Source organism: Oncorhynchus mykiss, chromosome 1, assembly GCF_057628025.1.
Source record: "Oncorhynchus mykiss isolate SJ-2025 chromosome 1, ASM5762802v1, whole genome shotgun sequence".
Taxonomy (NCBI): Eukaryota; Metazoa; Chordata; class Actinopteri; order Salmoniformes; family Salmonidae; genus Oncorhynchus; species Oncorhynchus mykiss.
In genome coordinates this window covers 40,379,688-40,402,489 of record NC_143022.1, presented here as the reverse complement: position 1 = coordinate 40,402,489, position 22,802 = coordinate 40,379,688, and the positions used below count along the sequence as shown (strand labels likewise).

General features: G+C 44.8%; 1 long non-coding RNA gene across 1 annotated transcript in view; it reads left to right on the top strand.

Annotated features, from left to right (window-relative positions):
• The first annotated feature begins 556 nt into the window (after positions 1–556).
• LOC149985501 (uncharacterized) overlaps positions 557–22,802 on the top strand; it is a 44,015-nt gene continuing 21,769 nt past the window's right edge. Inside the window, exon 1 of the long non-coding RNA XR_016482464.1 lies at positions 557–864. This is a non-coding gene — a long non-coding RNA (uncharacterized LOC149985501). The remainder of the gene's footprint in view (positions 865–22,802) is intronic.

Genomic DNA, 22,802 nt, shown 5'->3' with positions numbered 1-22,802 from the left:
CAGAAAGTGTATGCGCTTATCGGATCAGATCGGCAGTCACTAACCTCAATTTTGACTTTAACTTCAACAATACTGGACCCTGTTTCCCAAAAGCCATCACTACCACATTAGAGGCTGCTGCCCTATATACATAGACTTGAAATCACTGGCCACTTTAACAATGAAACACTAGTTGCTTTAACTTCTCTAGGGTAGGGGGCAGCATTCGGAATTATGGATGAAAAGCATGCCCAAATTAAACGGCCTGCTACTCGGGCCCAGAAGATATGATATGCATATAACTGGTAGATATGGATAGAAAACACTCTAAAGTTTCCAAAACTGTTAGTATAACATAACTGATTTGGCAGGCGAAAACCTGAGAAAAATCCATTCAGGAAGTAGTTTTTATTTTTATTTTGTAGTTTTCTATTCAATGCCATTACAGTATCCATTGACTTTGGACTCAAATAATTGCAGGTCCTATGCCTTCCACTAGATGTCAACAGTCTTTAGAAATTGTTTCAGGCTTGTATTCTGAAAAATGAGGGAGTAAGACCAGTCTGAATGAGTGGACCCTACCGTGTCACAGAGCTTTTTCATGCGCAATCCCGAGAGAGTGCCTTTCTTGTTTACCTTTTATATTGACAACGTTAATATAAAACATTATAAATAATTTAGGCTTAAAACGACCTGAGAATTGAATATTAACATCGTTTGATATGTTTCTATGAACTTTACAAATACAATTTGGATTGTTTTGACTGCGTTTGAGCCTGTGGATTACTGAAGAAAACGCAAACAAAACTGAGGTTTTGGGATATAAAGAAACTTTATTGAGTAAATGAATGTCTTCTGAGTGCCACCATATGAAGATCGTCAAAGGTAAGGGATTAATTTTATCTCTATTTCTGACTTGTGTAAGTCTTCTACTTGGCTGGTTACTGTTTGTAATGATTTGTCTGCTGGGCTATATTCTCAAATAATCGTAAGGTATGCTTTCACCGTAAAGCATTTCTTAATAAATCTGACACTGTGGTTGGATTCACAAGAAGTTAATCTTTAAACCTATGTAAAATATGTTTTGTTTTCTGAATTTTTATAATGAGTATTTCTGTATTTGAATTTTGCGCTCTGCAATCTCACTGGATGTTGGCCAGGTGGGACGCTAGCGAGGTTTTAATAATGTTTACATATTTTGCATTACTCATCTTATATGTATATACTGTATTCTATCCTATTCTACTGTATCTTAGTCTATGCCGCTCTGACATTGCTCATCCAAATATTTATATTTTATTAATTCCAATCCTTTACTTTAGATTGTGTGTATTGTTAGATATTACTGCACCGTTGGAGCTAAAAACCAACATTTTGCTACAGAACACAAGGCTGCATTATGTCCAGTGCCCATCAGGCAAAACTCTGCTTTAATGATGTAGGACAAATGCTCAAAACATGCTCAGACACATATCCAACACAGAAGGGTTTCCGTCTTACGAGTTTCAACTCATCTTTGAGTGTTTCGCATACTTTACTGTTTGTACAGAAAGTGTATGCGCTTATCGGATCAGATCGGCAGTCACTAACCTCAATTTTGACTTTAACTTCAACAATACTGGACCCTGTTTCCCAAAAGCATCTAAAGGCCAAGTTCCTTTGTAGGAGCATCATTAAATCGCAGAGTTGTTTTCCAAAACCATTGTTACTAAAGTTGCACATGAAAATACTTGTTATTTAACAACCGTCTCAGACTACTTTCTCTGCGTGGTGTTTTGGGAAACATATACTATATCTTCAGCCATTGTAGGAAAGATGCATTGTTAAAACACCTGCAAGCCGAAATTCCATTGCTATTGGGAAACCGGGCTCTGGACTTTTTGTTTACATCTGACCCGGTCCCGCTCTTAGGATTATCAAAGAAACACTGGCATCAACCAGGGAGAATGGGCAGGCGTCCTGGTCAGACTTAGATGCTGGGAAAATCGCCAAGCCTTCCCTCTGCTTTATTTTCCAATGTTCAGTCACTTGATAATAAGATAGACAAGCTCAGAGGGAGGGTATCATTTCAACGAGACACTGCAACATCCTATGCTTCACAGAAACTATAAAGGCACAGAGCGAAACCCAGAGACCCATAACTCTCCCAGTCAACCAGGTACTGGAAACCACTGCCCTGCGGTCGAACACTCAGGAGGCGTTTCACTGTGTACGCCGGATGGCCATCAATGACACAGGGAGGAGGGGTGGGCCTGGAAACAGAAGAGAAATGGTTGTGAGACACGGGTTTAATCCTAGACACATGGAACGTAGGGTGAATACGGAGGGTACGGGTAACAAAAGACAAACAGCATGGAACTAAGTATTCGGGATGGGGAAAGGAACAAAGAAACGGGGGGAAAGTTTGTGGGACTCCATCCGAAGGGGCAGGTCCCGTGTGGATAGCCATACCCTCTGCCCAATGTGATAGCGAGGAGCTGGAGTCCGGCGGTGGTCCGCTTGTCTATGATACCTGGAGTTGGTCATGAGAAGCACCGCCAGGGCTCTTCTCCAGGTATGGACGAACATCTGGGCCGAGGGTATGTTCCTGCTCTTGTTCTGGGAAGAGCGGAGGTTGATACCCGATGGAGCACTCGAAAAGGAAGAGTCCCATGGGCATACTCCACCCAGACCAGTTGTTGGCTCCAGGTAGTGGGGTTGGTTGAGACAAAGCATCTTAAGGTTGTTTCCAGGTCTTGGTTTGTTCGCTCCGACTGGACGTTGGATTGTGAATGGAATCCAGAGGACAGGCTGGCCGACGACTCAATAAGGTTGCAGAATGCCTTCCAGAACTGAGATGAGGTCGGAGACCATGTCCACTGGAAGTCCGTGAATCCTGAAGACGTGCTGCACCATGAGTGGGCCATCTCTTTGGCAGAGGGTAGTTTGGCGAGAGGGATGAAATGGGCAGCCTTGGAAAACTAATCCACTACCGTCAGAATGACGGTGTTGCTATCGGACGGAGGGAGCCGAGTGACAAAGTCCAGGGAGATATGGGACCAGGAACGATGAGAGACAGATCGTGGCTGAAGGAGGCCGGAAGTGGCTTGCCGCGGAGTCCTATTCTGAGCACAAAAATAAATGCTGTCAGAGGAAGGCCAAGGTTCGACCAGAACCCGGAAGACAGGTAAGCCTGGAGGAATGAGCCCATTCCAGGACCCGGGACAGGAATGAATTAGGTACGAACAACCGGTTAGCCGGGCCAGCTCCAGGGGCAGTGTTAGAGGAATTTAATTCCTACATGTTTATTAACCAATTAAATTAATCACTCTGCCCATTCCTAAGAATTTGTAAGATACTTAGTTGCATAAAATAAACAGAGACCAGTCTCAAAATCAATCAATAGCGTTTATTCTCGAGAGTACTGAACATGGTACAATTTACAACAGGTTATAAACAAAAAATGACGTCATAGGTTTTAAACTGTCCCTCCTCCACTCCGATACAATGGCAGTATAGTTCACAAGCCTTGCCACATCGTCCACCACCGGTTTAGATAATTTACTACCAGCCCAAGGTCTCTCTTTTCCCTGTGTAGATAAGCATTCTAGCCAGTCTGACGATATGTTCATTCGTTTCTACCAAGGAACAGACAGTCTGTTCTAATTCTTGTTTATAATTACACACATTATATTCAGTACTAGGATTATAATAAGATTCATACATCAATACAGTAGCATAATTGTATTATGTTTAGTCATAGTCATTATTGATAAAATCCCTTAACAGGCAGGCTGGGAACATTGTTCCTTGCGGACCAGGGTCTTAATACCCCAGTCCACAGCAGCTGCAAGGCATGAGTTAGGGAGGATGGTCTCAGAGTCAGAGGATGTGGCAGCGGGACTGTACAGGCGAGAGAGGGTGTCAAGTTTAACATTCTTGGACCCTGGGCAATAGGAAATGATAAAGTTGAACTTGGTGAATAGCAGAGCCCACCAGGCCTGCCTGGAGTTAAGGCACTTGGCTGTGCAGAGATATTCCAAATTCTTGTGGTCGGTTCAAACCAAAAATGGATGGTCTGCTCCCTCCAGCCAGTGTTTCCACTCCTCCATCTTGACCGCCAGGAGTTATCGGTTACCCACATTGTAGTTTCTTTCTGCAGAGTTGAGACAATGGGACAGGAAGGCACAGGGATGGGGCTTTTGGTCCTGGATGGATTGCTGGGACAGGATAGGCCCACTCCAATGTCAGAAGGATCCCATGGACGAGGACGAGGATGGACGAGAATGGGGGTTATAGTGAACCGATGCTTCAGGTCCACAAAGGCTCTGTCAACCGCTGAAGACCATGTGAGCGGTACCTTGGGAGAGGTGAGTGCCAAGAGGGGGGCCGCCAGGGTGCTGTAGACTCAAATAAAACGCAGGTAGAAATTGGTAAACCCCAGGAAACATTGTACCTGCACCCTGGAAGTAGGTTGGGGCCAATGCACTACTGCTTTCACCTTTTCCGGGTCCATCTGGACATTTCCTTCAGCGATGACCTATCCCAGAAAGAAGATGGTAGAACGGGGCAACTCGCATTTCTCTGCTTTCACAAACAACTGGTACTCCAGGAGTCTCTTATGGACTTGTAGAACATGGAGGACGTGTTCTTGGGCGAATGGGAAGAAAACAGGATGTCGTCATTTAACATGTCCCAGAGCACATCGTTTACCAGGTCCTGGAAGACCGTGTTGGTGAGTCCAAACGGCATGACCAGGTACTCATAATGTCTCCAGGCAGTGTTGAGGGCTGTATTCTACTCATCCTCTTTGCGTATCCAAACTAGGTGGTAGGCATTCCGAAGGTCCAGCTTGGAGAAGATGCTCCCAAACCGTAGCCCAGGAGAGTGCCCTTCCCGACATTAGCTTCGACGAGTCTGAAGGGAACGAAGATGGCTGTAGCTCAAAAATATGGGAGCACTGAGAAAGAAAACATTGGCAGGTTCCAGGATCCCCAGAATATCACTCCGGAGGAGGTAAGCAGGGTTCTTGGGGAGCCAGGGTAGGCTGTACAAACCCACCACTGATAGTAGATAGGTTACTGGGTGTTTGGGAGGTCTCAGAGGTGGTGAGCTGTCTATGAGCTAACTCACTGATTTGCTCCATAATAGCGTTCCGTCAGGGAATCCTTCCAAAAGGTCCAGCAGTAGCTCCTCATGCCTCCCAATGGTGGCTCCCTGCAGGGAGACCGTGTAGAGGATTGACACCCAGATGCAGACATGCGAGGCAGATGGTTCGAGCCTGAACAATTTCAAAACATCAGCCTGTTTAACCCCTTGCCAGGCCACCCTTGAGTTTCTTGAGGAGAGGGTCTTCTCCACACTTTGCGTGTGTGCCTCCTTGTCCACCAGTATCTGTCTTTTGATCTCACGTTGTACAAGTATTAAAGCCTGTCTATCACCCTCAGCTGCCTTCTTCCTATTAAGTAGTGGTGTAAGATTTTTTTGATACCCAAGACTTGTTAGGGAAGATTTTACAGGTTTTAGTAGGCACAACTGACTCAACACAGAAGTTTACATATTCTGAAACAACATCTGTGAGTTCATTAAGATCAAGCTGCTGTCCTCAAATACCTCCCACATAGTGTGCAAAGCTGTCATCAAGGCAAAGGGTGGCTACTTTGAAGAACCTCAAATATAAAACATATTTTGATTTGTTTAACACTTTTTGGTTACTACATGATTCCATGTGTTCTTTCATTGTGTTTTTGTCTTCCCTATTATTCTACAATGTAGAAAATAGTAAAAAAAAGAAAAACCTTTGAATGACTAGGTGTGTCCAAACCTTTGACTGGTAATGTATATTAGCTTATCGTTGAATGTACACAACGGTAACAAACAATTGGGAGAACTCATGGGGCAGATAGTAGGGTCACAATAAGCAGTTCAATGTCGGGGGTACAGTCTATCTCTTACCGGGATCGATTTACACCGTGATGTTGGTTGAGGTTATTCCTTTGTGTAATGAAGAAGTACGGCCATCTTGAACGAGGGTCACTTGAAGTGTACTGTTAGATGGAGGCGCTTGACCAGAAAGCATGCTTCAGTTTGTTTTCTTCGATTATTTACATTAAAAACTACCTAAAGTTGTATTACAAAAGTAGTTTGAAATGTTTTGGCAAAGTTTACAGGTAACTTTTGAGATATTTTGTAGTCACGTTGCTCAAGTTGGACCCGGTGTTTTTCTGCGTCAAATAAATGGACATTTTTGGATATATACTGACGGAATTAATCGAACAAAAGGACCACTTGTGATGTTTATGGGACATATTGGAGTGCCAACAAAAGAAGCTCGTCAAAGGTAAGGCATGAATTATATTTTTATTTCTGCATTTTGTGTTGCGCCTGCAGGGTTGAAATATGCTTTCTCTCTTTGTTTACGCCGAAAAGCCTTTTTGAAATCTGACATGTTGGCTGGATTCACAAAAAGTGTAGCTTTAATTTGCTATCTTGCATGTTTGATTTAATGAAAGTTTGATTTTTATAGGAATTTATTTGAATTTGGCGCTCTGCATTTTCTCTGGCCTCCCAGAGAGGTTAATTTTTACAGTCTCTGTCTGATCCTTCCGCATTTTCCATGTTGCATTTGGGTTTGTATTTGGAAATGTATCCCCATTACTCTTCCATCGGTCTGTGTCCATGTGTCTGTATAGTGCGTATGTTATCATGTGTATTTATGCATGTGCCTATGATTGTGTTGTTTCACAATCCCCACTGTTCCATAAGGTGTATTTTTATGTTTTCTTTTTACCCCTTTTCTCCCCAATTTCGTGGTATCCAATTGTTAGTAGCTACTATCTTGTCTCATCGCTACAACTCCCGTATGGGCTCGGGAGAGACGAAGGTTGAAAGTCATGCGTCCTCCGATACACAACCCAACCAAGCCGCACAGCACACATCCAACCCAGAAGCCAGCTGCACCAATGTGCGCTGTAGTACAGCGCCCTTAACCACTGTGCCACCGGGAGGTTTTTATCTGTTTTTTAAATGTGATTCTACTGCTTGCATCATGTGGAATAGAGTTCCATGTGGTCATGGCCCTATGTAGTACTGTGCACCTCCCATAGTCTGTTCTGGACTTGGGGACTGTGAAGAAACCTCTGGTGCCAGGTCTTGTGGGGTATGCATGGGTGTTCGAGCTGTGTGCTAGTCGTTTAAACAGCTCGGTGCTTTAAACATGTCAATACCTCTCACAAATACAAGTCGTGATGAAGTCGATCTCTCCTCCACTTTGAGACAGGAGAGATTGACATACATATTATTAATGTTTGCTCTCTGTGTACATCCAAGGGCCAGGCGTGCTGCCCTGTTTTGAGCAAATTGCAATTTTCCCTCTTTGTGGCACCTGACCACACAGCTGAACAGTAGTCTAGGTGTGACAAAACTAGTGCCTGTAGGACCTGCCTTGTTGATAGTACTGTTAAGAAGGTAGAGCATCTTTATTATGGACAATCGTCTCCCCATCTTAGATACTTTTGTATCAATATATTTTAACTATGACAGTTTACAATCCAGGGTTACTCCAAGCAGTTTAGTCACCTCAACCTGCTCGATTTCCACATTATTGATTACAAGGTTTAGTTGAGTTTTAGGGTTTAGCGAATGATTTGTCCCAAATACAATGCTTTTTGAAAGATTTAGAACTAACTTATTCCTTGCTACCCATTCTGAAACGAACTGCAGCTCTTTGTTAAGTGTTGCAGTCATTTCAGTTGCTGACGTGTATAGTGTTGAGTCATCCGCATACATAGACACACTCACCTTACTCAAAGCCAGTGGCATGTCATTAGTAAAGATTGGGGAATAACTCTTCATCCACAAAATACCAGGCGGTGTATAACACAAATGTTTTTCCAGCAGCAGACTATGATCGATAATGTCAAAATGCTACACTGCAGTCTAACAAAACAGCCAACAAAACAGCCCCCACAATCCTTTTATCATCAATTTCTCTCAGCCAATTATCAGTTATTTGTGTAAGTGCTCTGCTTGTTGAATGTCCTTCCCTATAAGCATGCGGAAAGTCTGTTCTCACTTTGTTTACTGTAAAATAGCATTGTATCTGGTCAAACACCATTTTTTCCAAAAGAGGGGCTTTACTATTCTTAGGTAGCGGAATAACTTGTACTTCCCTCCAGGCCGGAGGTCACACACTTTCTAGTTGGCTTAAATTATATGGCAAACAGGAATGGCAATATTGTCCGCTATTATCCTCAGTCATTTTCCATCAATGTTGTCAGACCACGGTGGCTTGTCATTGTTGATAGATAACAATTTTTTCACCTCTTCCACACTCACCTTACGGAATTCAAATTACAATTCATAAATTGGTCAAATATACTCGGATGTGTAGTGTCAGGGGTTGTTACTGGCATGTCATGCCTAAGTTTGCTAGTCTTCCCAATGAAAAAATCATTAAAGTAGTTGGCAATATCAGTCGGTTTGTTGATGAATGAGCTATCAGTGAATGATAGAGCTGAGTTTTTTCAAAAAAAATTCATTTAGGGTTATCCGAAGCTTTTTACTATCATTCTTTGTCATTTACCTTTGTTCCATAGTGTAGTTTATTCTTCTTTTTATTCAGTTTAGTCACATGATCTCTCAATTAGCAGTACGTTTGCCAATCAGTTGTGCAGCCAGAATTATTTGCCATTTTTTTTGCCTCATCAATCCTCTCAACCATACAATTTTTTAATTACTCATCAAGCCACAGGGATTTAACAGTTTTTCAGTATTTTCTTAATGGGTGCATGCTTGTTAGTAGCTGGGATAAGCAATTTCATAAATGTGTCAAGTGCAGTGTCTGTTTGCTCCTCATTATAACCCACATGCCTTTTGGTGAACACCAAACGTGTTTGCTTATTTTTTTTCTTTGAGTAATGGCTTTTTTTCTGGCCACTCTTCCATAAAGCCCAGCTCTGTGGAGTGTACGGATTAAAGTGGTCCTATGGACAGATGCTCCAATCTCCGCTGTGGAGCTTTGCAGCTCCTTCAGGGTTATCTTTGGTTTCTTTGTTGCCTCGCTGTTTAATGCCCTCCTTGCCTGGTCTGTGAGTTTTGGTGAGTGGCTCTCTCTTGGCAGGTATGTTGTGGTGCCATATTCTTTCCATTTTTTAATAATGGATTTAATGGTGCTCCGTGGGATGTTCAAAGTTTCTGATATTTTTTTTATAACCCAACCCTGATCTGTACTTCTCCACAACTTTGTCCCTGACCTGTTTGAAGAGATCCTTGGTCTTCATGTTGCCGCTTGCTTGTTGTTGCCCCTTGCTTAGTGGTGTTGTAGACTCTGGGGCCTTTCAGAACAGGTGTATATATACTGAGATCATGTGACAGATCATTTGACACTTAGATTGCACACAGGTGGACTTTATTTAAATAATTATGTGACTTCTGGTAAACAAGTTATTTTCTGGATTTCACTTCACCGATTTATACGTTTTTTTGGTGTGTCCATTACACGAAATCTAAATAAAAATCAATTTAAATTACAGGTTGTAATGCAACAAAATAGGAAAAATACCAAGGAGGATGAATACTTTTGCAAGGCACTGTATACTCAGTTTCAGTTTTTTGAAATCTAAGTATTACTATGAAGTTAAAGTGCAGATTGTCAGCGTTTAATTTCAGGGTATTTACATCCATACTGGGTGAACCGTTTTGAAATTAAATCACTTTTTGTACATAGACCCCACATTTTAGGGGAGCAAAAGTATTGAGACAACTTCACTTCTATGTGTATTAAAGGAGTAAAGTAGTAAGTATTTGGTCCCACATTTATTGCACGCAATTACATTTGTTGAATGCATTTGCTGTTTGTTTTGGTTGTGTTTCAGATTATTTTGTGCCCAATAGAAATGAATGGTAAATAATGTAAATAATGTATTGTCAATTGTATTGTTTATAAGAATAGAATATGTTTCTAAACAGTTCTACATTAATGTGGATGCTACCATGATTATGAATAATCCTGAATGAATCATGAATAATGATGAGTGAGAAAGTTAGATGCACAAATATTACTCCACCAAGACATGCTAGCCTCACCATTACAATAACAGGGAAGGTTTGATTCTATTTGTTGAGGGATATGATATTTGTGCATCTCTAACTTTCTCACTCATCCTTATTCACGATTCATTCAGGATTATCCATAATCATGGTAGCATACACATTCATGTAAAACTGTTTCAAAATGTATTCAATTCTTATTTACAATAAAAGTGACCCCAAAATGACCCTGTAAGGTTCATATTAGATTGTGTAGAAATGCAGATAATGAGCTTTAGATTCTGAGGGAGGACCCGCAAAGTTGCTCTGCTGGATGGTCATGTATGCATGCCAGTTTGCAGCACCTAATAAAGTCATTATATTCTGTAGCACTGTATCAAATACAGGGTATTTCCATCAGCCAGAAATGATGGTAGGCCAGGCTATAGTGTGGCTACAGAGAAATCCCTTGGCAGAGAATTATCTAGACCACCAGCCAAAGGACAAAAAACTGCTGTCAGAGTGTAAGAAATACTGCTTATATATTATTAGACTCAGTTAAGACTCACAAGTAGAACACACTCACAGCACAAATGCATTAATCTGCAAATGGCATCTAAATAAATTGAGGGGATCACTGATTTATCGATTGGTTGTGGTCCTGTGTGGTTCAGTTGGTAGAGCTTGGTGCTTGCGTGCCAGGATTGTGGGTTTGATTCCCAGGACCACCCATAAGTAAAATGTATGCACACATGACTAATAAGTCGCTTTGGATGAAAGCATATATTATTATGGTAGCGATGCACCTTCCTATATCCATGTAAGCTGTAAATTATTGAGAGTTATTAATCAGCCTGACAGAAACGAATTGAGCAGAGGTATCTTTTCTTCAGAACTCACAACCCAGAGAGAAAGAGAGGGAGGGGAGTAAAAACAAGCTGTAGAGGAATGCTGGTGTAAAGTGCCATTGCCTGTTCTCTTAAAATAAAATAAATATGATTTAATCATGTCCATTTCATAGAAAGAGGAGTATGTGAAAGACTGCTATTAATCGTGAATAGGATCAGATACTCATGTAGATGGCATTTGAGTATTAGTGGTTGATGGTGATTGTTGTCTATATGGTTGTCTACTCTACTCTACTGTACTGTATACTATACTGTAACTTTACATGGGGTCATTCAGTTTGAACATATTCTGGAGTCAGCATTAATGAACACCATTCGTATTAGTGCACTGGCAAATCTAATTTGTCCCCCTGGCTGTTTTGTACATAAGATCAAATAGATGGAGCTATAGTAAATTCATCAGCATCATGTTCATTTACACCCGTATGTTAACCCATACATTTATTTTTTGGGGAAAAAAACATATCCACCATCCTGTTGGGGAAGATTAACTTAGACAACTTTCAGGCATGTTTATTCATGACCTCACCCAGTGAAATCTTTAAGGTGTTGTCAGCACTCTTTAGCTGAAACCTCTCTCTCTCTCTCTCTCTACATAGAACACATAACAGATTATTAGTGCTGTTTTCGCCTTCAGCAAACTCTGCTCTAGATTTCTGTGCTATGCTTTTCTATTGCCAAGAAAACCCATTGGCAACACCAATCTCTATGTTGTGTGTTTAATTTACTTTACCAATTCAATGGTTCTGAACATTTCAAAACTTTTATAATTAAGAAATGCTATGCTGAGTCACACGTTTATATGATGTAACCCCAGGCGATTAACAAGACAGATATTTGAGTGCCCACATGATGCTTGTCGGAGTGATCCATCAACATAGTCTTACACGTCTTTATAAATCTCACATTCATGTCAATTACCTCGGATTCACTTCAGAATGTTGGAATAAAAATTCCTGTCTCTGCATCTCCCCTCCTCATCTGGGCTGATGGGATATGTGTTGTTTTTTTTGCAACGATAAACACAGAGGTTGGGCTACATAGGTGGAGAGATGGTGTGAAATCAACATATCCTGGAACACGACTCCCCCTGGAGCGCCTATGTGATAAATTATTTATGTTTTAAAGAGAGCCAAGTAGCTATATTTAAAAATCTACATTCCCATGCATTTTTCATGTTTTCAATCTTTTAAGGAAATACTAGTATTGAACGGTTATGTTTCTGCCTCTGAAGAGTTCCCAAAGTGAGAAAAAAGCAGGATGGGAGAGGGGAAGGAGTGTACATTTTAAGAAAAGAGAGGTTAATGTTTAAAGAATGTGAGGTTAATGTGATGCCATGCTGACTAGGGTTGAATGGAAGGAACCTGGTTACCAAGATTTACCACCCAAAACTACTCCCTTTTCCCGGGATAAATAACTGTGAGAAACCAGCTAATTATAATAAATTATTTAAATGAAGAGTATGGCGTGAAATGCAACTGTTCAATTATATGCAATGTCTAAATTCTCTACGTCCTTCTCTCTGCATGATCCATCATCAATGCTCAGGGTGGGGACATACAGCCCATTTCAGTATGGAGTGTAGTTCAGAATGCATGTAGACTCATCATTGTATCATGGTAACTTTTTTTTATTGCGACGGGTAGGCCCTACATTTGATGCAGCATAGGCTATTGTACATTAATATAAGTACCGAAAGCGAGTCTAATTTACACATGTTCATCTGGCTTTTGTAATTGCAGCTGAAGAGTTTCAAACAGCCTGTCACTCAAATATCGCTGCTTAAATGAGAACACCTGTGAGTACTTTCTCAATGACATTCAAATTGCATCCAAAATAGATAATCCTGTTCAAAATTGATATAGGCATATACAGTTGAAGTCGGAAGTTTACATACACTTTAGTCAAATACATTTAAACTCACAATTTTAAAACTCAAAGTTTTTCACAATTCATAACATTTAATCCTAGTAAAAATTCCCAGTCTTAGGTCAGTTAGATTCACCACTTTATTTTAATAATGTGAAATGGGAATGTGAAATCACATTCCCAGTGGATCAGAAGTTTATATACACTCAATTAGTATTTGGTAGCATTGCATTTACATTAATTAACTTGGGTCAAACGTTTCGGGTAGCCTTCCACAAGCTTCTCACAATGAATTGGGTGAATGTTGGCCCATTCCTCCTGACAGAGCTGGTGTAAATGAATCAGGTTTGTAGGCCTCTTTGCTCACACACACTTTTTCAGTTCTGCCCACACATTTTCTATAGGTTTGAGGTCAGAGCTTTGTGATGGCCACTGAAATTCCTTGACTTTATTGTCCTTAAGCCATTTTGCCACAACTTTGGAAGTATGCTTGGGGTCATTGTCCATTTAGAAGACCCATTTGGGACTAAGCTTTTACCTCATGACAGATTCCTTGAGATGTTGCTTCAATATATTCACATAATTTTCCTTCGTCATGAAGCCAACTATTTTGGGGAGTGCACCAGTCCCTCCTGCAGCAAAGCACCCCCACAACATGATGCTACCACCCCCGTGCTTCACGGTTGGGATGGTGTTCTTCGGCTTGCAAGCCTCCCCCTTCATCCTCCAAATATAACGATGGTCATTGTGACCAAACAGTTCAATTTTTCTTTCATCAGACCATAGGACATTTCTCCAAAAAGTACAATCTTTGTCCCCATGCGCAGTCTGGCTTTTTTTTTATGGCAGTTTTGGAGCAGTGGCTTCTTCCTTGCTGAGTGGCCTTTCACGTTATGTCGATATAGGACTGTGGATATAGATACTTTTGTACCTGTTTCCTCCAGCATCTTCACAAGGTTCTTTGCAGTTGTTCTGGGATTGATTTGCGCTTTTCGCACAAGTACATTCATCTCTAGGAGACAGAACGCGTCTCCTTCCTGAGTGGTATGACGGCTGCGTGGTCCCATGGTGTTTATACTTGCATACTATTGTTTGTGCAGATGAATGTGGTATCTTCAGGCGTTTGGAAATTTCTCCCAAGGATGAACCAAACTTGTGGAGGTCTCCAATTTTTTTTCTGAGGTCTTGGCTGATTTCTTTTGATTTTCCCATGATGTCAAGCAAAGAGGCAATGAGTTTGAAGATAGGTCGTGAAATGCTTCGTAAAGACTGAAAGCCATCTGCATCTAAATCTAGTCCTATATTATGCAAGCATGTCATTGGAAATGAAGATGAGGACAATGAAAAGTATTTCATTTAACTGTTGAAAGAGAGGAAGCAATGAAGTAACAATAGAGAAAGAAAGAGGAGATGGGCTCTAACATTAGGGGAAATATTATAAAAGATACGGTACTGGTGAAAAGTTCGGAAGAACCTACTCATTCCAGGGTTTGTCTTTATTTTTTTACAATTTTCTACATTGCATAATAGTTGTGAAGACATCAAAACCATGAAATAACACATATGGAATGTACTGTAGTAACCAAAAAATGATTAAACAAATAAAAATATATTTAAAGTTCTTTATATTTGACAGCTCTGCACACTCTTGGCATTATCTCAAACAGCTTCACCTGGAATGCTTTTCCAAAAGTCTTGAAGAAGTTGCCACATATACTGAGCGCTTGTTGGCTGTTTTTCATTCACTCTGCGGTCCAACTCATCCCAAACCATTTCAATTGGAGTGAGTTTGGGTGATTGTGGAGGACAGGTCATCTGATGCAGCACTCCATTACTCTCCTTCTTGGTCAAATAGCCTTTACACTGCCTGATGGTGAGTTAGGTTATTGTCCTGTTGAAAAACAAATGATAGTCCCACTAAGCGCAAAACAGATGGGATGGTGTATCGCTGCAGAATGCTGTGGTAGCAATGCTGGTTAAGTGGTATGGACTTGGTCTTTTACCAATTTGGGCCGCTGCCCATTCATACCTTCTAAACCCGCAAAATATGGAATGAAGAATATGGCTGCCTGTGTTGCTGCTTCATCATATGTGTGGAACTTGCAAGTGTATATGGGAACTCCATAGCCACAACATCACATGCAAAAACATTTTTACTTCGCACAAGCAGGTACAGGAGCTCCTCGAGAGGAAGCTGACGATGGTAGGAACAGTACGAAAAAAACAAGCCAGAGCTCCCACCTCAGCTGTTGAATACACGGAAGACGCCTATCAATTCCTCTAAGTTTGTGTTCACGGTCGACACATCCCTAGTGCCCTATGTGCCAAAGAAAGGCAAAAATGTGGTACTTATGAGTAAGCTGCATAGGGATGGGCGAATCTGTGGCCAGAAACATTAAAAAAAAGATGCCACGTGACTGGCTAGAGATGCAAAATAAGAACCCTACGCTGGCCACTTGTGACATTCTTCAACATCTTGGACATCTCAGCGTACAACGCGTTTGTCATCTGGATGGCATTGAACCCAGATTGTAACAAAGGGAAGCTCCAGAGGAGATGGCTCTTTCGCGTGGAGCTGGGCAAGACCTCAAATCCAGAGGAGGCAACATATCCCAAGGACACCAGCTTCTGCAGCTATTGTGAGGGGGATATAGGAGGAGGATGCTGGTGCCACATCCGCCGGACCCACAGAACCAACAACTCCAATACCGGAAGTAAGTGTGACTGATGTTGTTGCATGTGTGTGTCGGACTCTCCTACATTGGTGTAACTGCTGTAACTATATATGTGAGTGAGATGTTAGTAAAATTTCTGAACTAAGTGTTTTCATCATTCTAGATTGCAGTCGGTAGCAACAAGAAGAAGTGCTGCAATGTGTGAGTACCCAAGAAGACACAGTACACATGCATCAAGTGCGATAAATACATTTTCAACACACACACAGTAAAACTCTGTCCCTCATGTGGTGTGTAGACCGGCCTTAATTTGTGTTCAATTGGGCTCATTTATCGTGTCCATAAAATACTGTACGTAAAATTTGTCCTTCCAATTTGTTCAGTTCAAAGCAATAAACATCAAGTGATGAAAACCTTAATTTATATTTTCAATTTATATTAGTTCAAGATAAACATGATTTATTCCAACCATGTCTTGATTACCGATTTGTTTTAAAGAAATAGCGGTTTTATTGATAAATGTGATCTCCCAGAGGTATATGGCAAATATTAACCATATGTTGTCTATATTGCTTGTAATTTTAAACAAGTCAACATCTAAGTATGAAGTATGTTTACTTAAATTGTTATGGCTGTATTGTTTTAAAAACCCAATAATGTTGTGGGTCCATCAGACCTGCGAACATTGGGTGAATAACAAAAACGTGAACACCACACAAGGGTTAAAAGCTCTGCATGATCATTCCGATTTCTGCATTGGCCATGCAGCATTTATGGTGATACGGCCTCTGCAGAAGTCAGGGCATTCATACTTCTTGTGGAGGAAGTTGTCAAGGAAGTGAGTTTGTGTCACGACTTCCACCGAAGGTGGCTCCTCTACCTGTTCGGGCGGCGCTCGGCGGTCGTCGTCACCGGTCTACTAGCTGCCACCGATTCCTTTTCTGTTGGTTTTGTCTTGATTGTTTTTACCTGTACCTTGTTTGTTGTTAATTCCAGGCTATTTAAGCCTTCAGGGCCCGCCTGCTTTTGTGTGGGCTTGTTTCTTTTCTGTCAGTGAATGTTTGTGTTTTGTTCCTGTAAGGATTGTTTGCTGTCCCGTTTTTGTGGTCACCGTGCCTGTTGTTTTTGGCTTGACCCATTTGGAAAAAATACGTCTCATTTGGAACCTTTGCTCTCTGCGCCTGACTCCACACCCACCACTCCTGGCTAACGTGACAGAAGCCCGCACCATAAGCATGGTGTCAGCAGGAGCAGCTGCACCCCCCCTCCCATCCATGGAAGAGCGTGCCCTCCATCACACGGCCATCCTACACCGAATAGGGACGGCGATGGACCAGATGATGGAGAGAATGGACAGATGAGGTAGGGAGGCCACTCCTCTCCCATCTCCAGCTCCTCCACCGCCTGCTCTACCTACTTCTCCGGCGGCGTCCGGACCCAGCGCTCTTCGGCTCGCACCCGAGGGAGTATGATGGAACGTCTGCCGGGTGCAAGGGATTCTTGCTCCAGCTGAATTGCTGCCCGAATCCCTCTGGAGAGGAGAGTGTGAGCATCCTCCTCTCCTGTCTGACGGGCAGAGCCCTGGAGTGGGCCAATGTGGTCTGGGAGAGTCCACACTCCGCAAGGGATCACTACTCTGAGAACCCTGTGAACGGCTGTTCCACCTTAGGCAGGAGACGAGGAGCGGGGTGGAACGACAGGGCCCTAATGGACCACTACCGGTGTAGCCCCTGGGAGGACGTCCGCAGGGAGGTAGCTTGTCGGGACGCCACCCTCACCCTGGACGAGCTAATCGACATAGCTGCCCGTGGGCGTCCAGAGCGGGTCAAGTTTGTGTCAAGTTTGTTCCACCCCCCCCAGCCCTCCCGCTCCAACACCCTAGGAGAACCGGAGGAGGAGTTTCCTCCTGCACCAGTTGTGGTCGGAGAGGGCACACTGCCGATCGGTGCTGGAGGAGCTCGTCTGGGAGTCGAGAGGGCAGGCAGAGCACTTCTCGGACACCACAGGTGAGTCAGCACCAGACTCACCCAGAGCTCCCTGTTGGTCACATGTTCATACTAATCTCTTTTCCTGAGTTTCCCCCTCTTTCCAGCATAAGGCGCTAGTCGATTCAGGTGCAGCTGGGAGTTTTATGGATCCCGGACTCGCTCTTAGATTAGGGATTCCACTAGTGCAGATAGGCCAACCGTTCCCCGTGCACTCCCTAGATAGTAGACCGTTAGGTTCAGGGCTGGTCAGGGAGGCCATGGTTCCATTGGACATGGTAACGCAGGGGGGTCATAAGGAGCGGATTAGTCTCTTCCTTATTGATTCACCTGCGGTTCCAGTGGTGCTGGGGATTCCCTGGTTGGCTATTCAAAATCCTCAGATTTCATGGAAACAGGGGGCTGTAAAGGGGTGGTCAGAGGAGTGTTCAGGTAGGTGTAAAGGAGTTTCCATCGGACGACGGTGGAGTCCAGACCAGGTTTCCATTGTGCGCATTCCCTCAGAATATCCAGATTTGGCTATCGCCTTCTGTAAAAAGATGGTGACCCAATTACCACCTCATCGACCTCCAGGTAAACACCGCACTTCACAGGAGTCACGCTGTCACAGGAAGAGACAGTGGCTATGGAGACATATGTCACTGACTCTCTGGGACAGGGGTACATTCGGCCCTCCATGTCACTCGTCTCCTCGAGTTTCTTTTTTTGTGAATAAGAAGGAGGGCAGTGCATTGATTATCGAGGTCTAAATTCACAGTGGGGTTTAGTTACCTACTACCTCTCATCGATACGGCGGTGGAATCATTTCACGAAGCGCGCTTTTTCACAAAACTCTCCGGGAGGGAGATGAGTGGAAGACCGCGTTTAGTACCTCATCTGGCCATTATGAGTACCTCGTCATGCCGTATGTGTTACGGTGAGTGAATGAGGACCCAAAAGCGAACTAACTTAAACAGAGCTTCTTTAATAACCAAACTGTGGTAGGCTCAGATAGACCGGCAGATTCCGACAGGACAGGACAAGGTTACAGCAAACATGACGATAGTCTGGCTCAGGCATGAAACACAACAAACAAGAATCCGACAAGGACAGGAACAAAAACAGAGAGAGATATAGGGGACTAATCAGAGGGAAAAGGGGAACAGGTGGGAGAAGGGGTGACGAGGTAGTCAAGAGGAGACAAGGAACAGCTGGGGGAAAGCGGGGGAGAAAAGGTAACCTAATACGACCAGCAGAGGGAGACAGGGTGAAAGGAAAGGACAGAAAGACACAACATGACAATACATGACAGTACCCCCCCACTCACCGAGCGCCTCCTGGCGCACTCGAGGAGGAAACCTGGCGGCAACGGAGGAAATCCTCGATCAGCGCACGGTCCAGCACGTCCCGAGAGGGAACCCAACTCCTCTCCTCAGGACCGTACCCCTCCCAATCAACGAGGTACTGGTGACCACGGCCCCGAGGACGCATGTCCAAAATCCTGCGGACCCTGTAGATGGGTGCGCCCTCGACAAGGATGGGGGGGGGGGGGGGAAGACGAGCGGGGGCGCGAAGAACGGGCTTAATACAGGAGACATGGAAGACCGGGTGGACGCGACGAAGGTATCGCGGAAGAAGAAGTCGAACTGCGACAGGATTAATGACCCGAGAAATACGGAACAGACCAATGAACCGCGGGGTCAACTTGCGAGAAGCCGTCTTAAGGGGAAGGTTCTGAGTGGAGAGCCAAACTCTCTGACCGCGACAATATCTAGGACTCTTAGTTCTACGCTTATTAGCAGCCCTCACAGTCTGCGTCCTATAACGGCAAAGTGCAGACCTGACCCTCTTCCAGGTGCGCTCGCAACGTTGGACAAAAGCCTGAGCGGAGGGGACGCTGGACTCGGCGAACTGAGATGAGAACAGCGGAGGCTGGTACCCGAGGCTACTCTGAAAAGGAGATAGCCCGGTCGCAGACGAAGGAAGCGAGTTGTGGGCGTATTCTGCCCAGGGGAGCTGTTCTGACCAAGACGCAGGGTTGCGAAAAGAAAGACTGCGTAAGATGCGACCAATAGTCTGATTGGCCCGTTCTGCTTGACCGTTAGACTGGGGGTGAAAGCCGGAAGAGAGACTGACGGAAGCCCCAATCAAACGGCAAAACTCCCTCCAAAATTGAGACGTGAATTGCGGACCTCTGTCTGAAACGACGTCTGACGGAAGGCCATGAATTCTGAAAACATTCTCGATGATGATTTGTGCCGTCTCTTTAGCAGAAGGAAGCTTAGCAAGGGGAATGAAATGAGCCGCCTTAGAGAACCTATCGACAACCGTAAGAATAACAGTCTTCCCCGCTGACGAAGGCAGTCCGGTGACAAAATCTAAGGCGATGTGAGACCACGGTCGAGAGGGAATGGGAAGCGGCCTGAGACGGCCGGCAGGAGGGGAGTTACCGGACTTAGTCTGCGCGCAGACCGAACAAGCAGCCACGAAACGACGCGTGTCATGCTCCCGGGTGGGACACCAAAAACGCTGGCGAATGGAAGCAAGCGTACCCCGAACGCCAGGGTGGCCGGCTAACTTGGCAGAGTGTGCCCACTGAAGAACGGCCAGACGAGTAGGAACGGGAACGAAAAGAAGGTTCCTAGGACAAGCGCGCGGCGACGGAGTGTGAGTGAGCGCTTGCTTTACCTGCCTCTCAATTCCCCAGACAGTCAACCCGACAACACGCCCCTCAGGGAGAATCCCCTCGGGGTCAGTGGAGGCTACTGAAGAACTGAAGAGACGAGATAAAGCATCAGGCTTGGTGTTCTTAGAGCCCGGACGATAAGAAATCACGAACTCGAAACGAGCGAAAAACAGCGCCCAACGCGCCTGACGCGCATTAAGTCGTCTGGCAGAACGGATGTACTCAAGGTTCCTATGGTCAGTCCAAACGACAAAAGGAACGGTCGCCCCCTCCAACCACTGTCGCCATTCGCCTAGGGCTAACCGGATGGCGAGCAGTTCGCGGTTTCCCACATCATAGTTACGTTCCGACGGCGACAGGCGATGAGAAAAATACGCGCATGGGTGGACCTTGTCGTCAGAGAGGGAGCGCTGAGAAAGAATGGCTCCCACGCCCACCTCTGACGCGTCAACCTCGACAACGAACTGTCTAGAGACGTCAGGTGTAACAAGGATAGGAGCGGATGTAAAACGATTCTTGAGGAGATCAAAAGCTCCCTGGGCGGAAACGGACCACTTAAAGCACGTCTTGACAGAAGTAAGGGCTGTGAGAGGAGCTGCCACCTGACCGAAATTACGGATGAAACGACGATAGAAGTTCGCGAAGCCGAGAAAGCGCTGCAGCTCGACGCGTGACTTAGGGGCGGGCCAATCAATGACAGCTTGGACCTTAGCGGGATCCATCTTAATGCCTTCAGCGGAAATAACAGAACCGAGAAATGTGACGGAGGAGGCATGAAAAGTGCACTTCTCAGCCTTCACAAAAAGACAATTCTCTAAAAGGCGCTGGAGGACACGTCAAACGTGCTGAAGATGAATCTGGAGTGACGGTGAAAAAATCAGGATATCGTCAAGGTAAACGAAAACAAAGATGTTCAGCATGTCTCTCAGGACATCATTGACTAATGCCTGAAAGACAGCTGGAGCGTTAGCGAGGCCGAAAGGAAGAACCCGGTATTCAAAGTGCCCTAACGGAGTGTTAAACGCCGTCTTCCACTCGTCCCCCTCCCTGATGCGCACGAGATGGTAAGCGTTACGAAGGTCCAACTTAGTGAAAAACCTGGCTCCCTGCAGGATCTCGAAGGCTGAAGACATAAGAGGAAGCGGATAACGATTCTTAACTGTTATGTCATTCAGCCCTCGATAATCTATGCAGGGGCGCAGGGACCCGTCCTTCTTCTTAACAAAAAAAAACCCCGCTCCGGCGGGAGAGGAGGAGGGGACTATGGTACCGGCGTCAAGAGCTACAGACAAATAATCCTCGAGAGCCTTACGTTCGGGAGCCGACAGAGAGTATAGTCTACCCCGGGGGGGAGTGGTTCCCGGAAGGAGATCAATACTACAATCATACGACCGGTGTGGAGGAAGAGAGGTGGCCCTGGACCGACTGAACACCGTGCGCAGATCGTGATATTCCTCCGGCACCCCTGTCAAATCACCAGGCTCCTCCTGTGAAGAAGAGACAGAGGAAACAGGAGGGATAGCAGACATTAAACATTTCACATGACAAGAGACGTTCCAGGAGAGGATAGAATTACTAGACCAATTAATGGAAGGATTATGACAAACTAGCCAGGGATGGCCCAAAACAACAGGTGTAAAAGGTGAACGAAAAATCAAAAAAGAAATGGTTTCGCTATGATTACCAGAAACAGTGAGGGTTAAAGGTAGCGTCTCACGCTGAATCCTGGGGAGAGGACTACCATCCAGGGCGAACAAGGCCGTGGACTCCCTTAACTGTCTGAGAGGAATGTCATGTTCCCGAGCCCAGGTCTCGTCCATAAAACAGCCCTCCGCCCCAGAGTCTATTAAGGCACTGCAGGAAGCTGACGAACCGGTCCAGCGTAGATGGACCGACAAGGTAGTGCAGGATCTTGAAGGAGAGACAGGAGTAGTAGCGCTCACCAGTAGCCCTCCGCTTACTGATGAGCTCTGGCTTTTACTGGACATGAAGTGACAAAATGACCAGCAGAACCGCAATAGAGACAGAGGCGGTTGGTGATTCTCCGTTCCCTCTCCTTAGTCGAGATGCGGATACCTCCCAGCTGCATAGGCTCAGCTCCCGAGCCGGCAGAGGAAGATGGTAGTGATGCGGAGAGGGGGGCAACGGAGAACGCGAGCTCCTTTCCACGAGCTCGGTGACGAAGATCAACCCGTCGCTCAATGCGAATAGCGAGTTCAATCAGGGAATCCACGCTGGAAGGGACCTCCCGGGAGAGAATCTCATCCTTTACCTCTGCGCGGAGACCCTCCAGAAAACGAGCGAGCAAAGCCGGCTCGTTCCAGCCACTGGAGGCAGCAAGAGTGCGAAACTCAATAGAGTAGTCTGTTATGGATCGATTACCTTGACATAGGGAAGACAGGGCCCTGGAAGCCTCCTCCCCAAAAACAGATCGATCAAAAACCCGTATCATCTCCTCCTTAAAGTCCTGATACTGGTTAGTACACTCAGCCCTTGCCTCCCAGATTGCCGTGCCCCACTCACGAGCCCGTCCAATAAGGAGAGATATGACGTAGGCGACACGAGCAGTGCTCCTGGAGTAAGTGTTGGGCTGGAGAGAAAACACAATATCACACTGGGTGAGGAACGAGCGGCATTCAGTGGGCTCCCCAGAGTAACACGGCGGGTTAATGATTCTGGGCTCCGGAGATTCGAAAGCCCTGGAAGTGGCCGG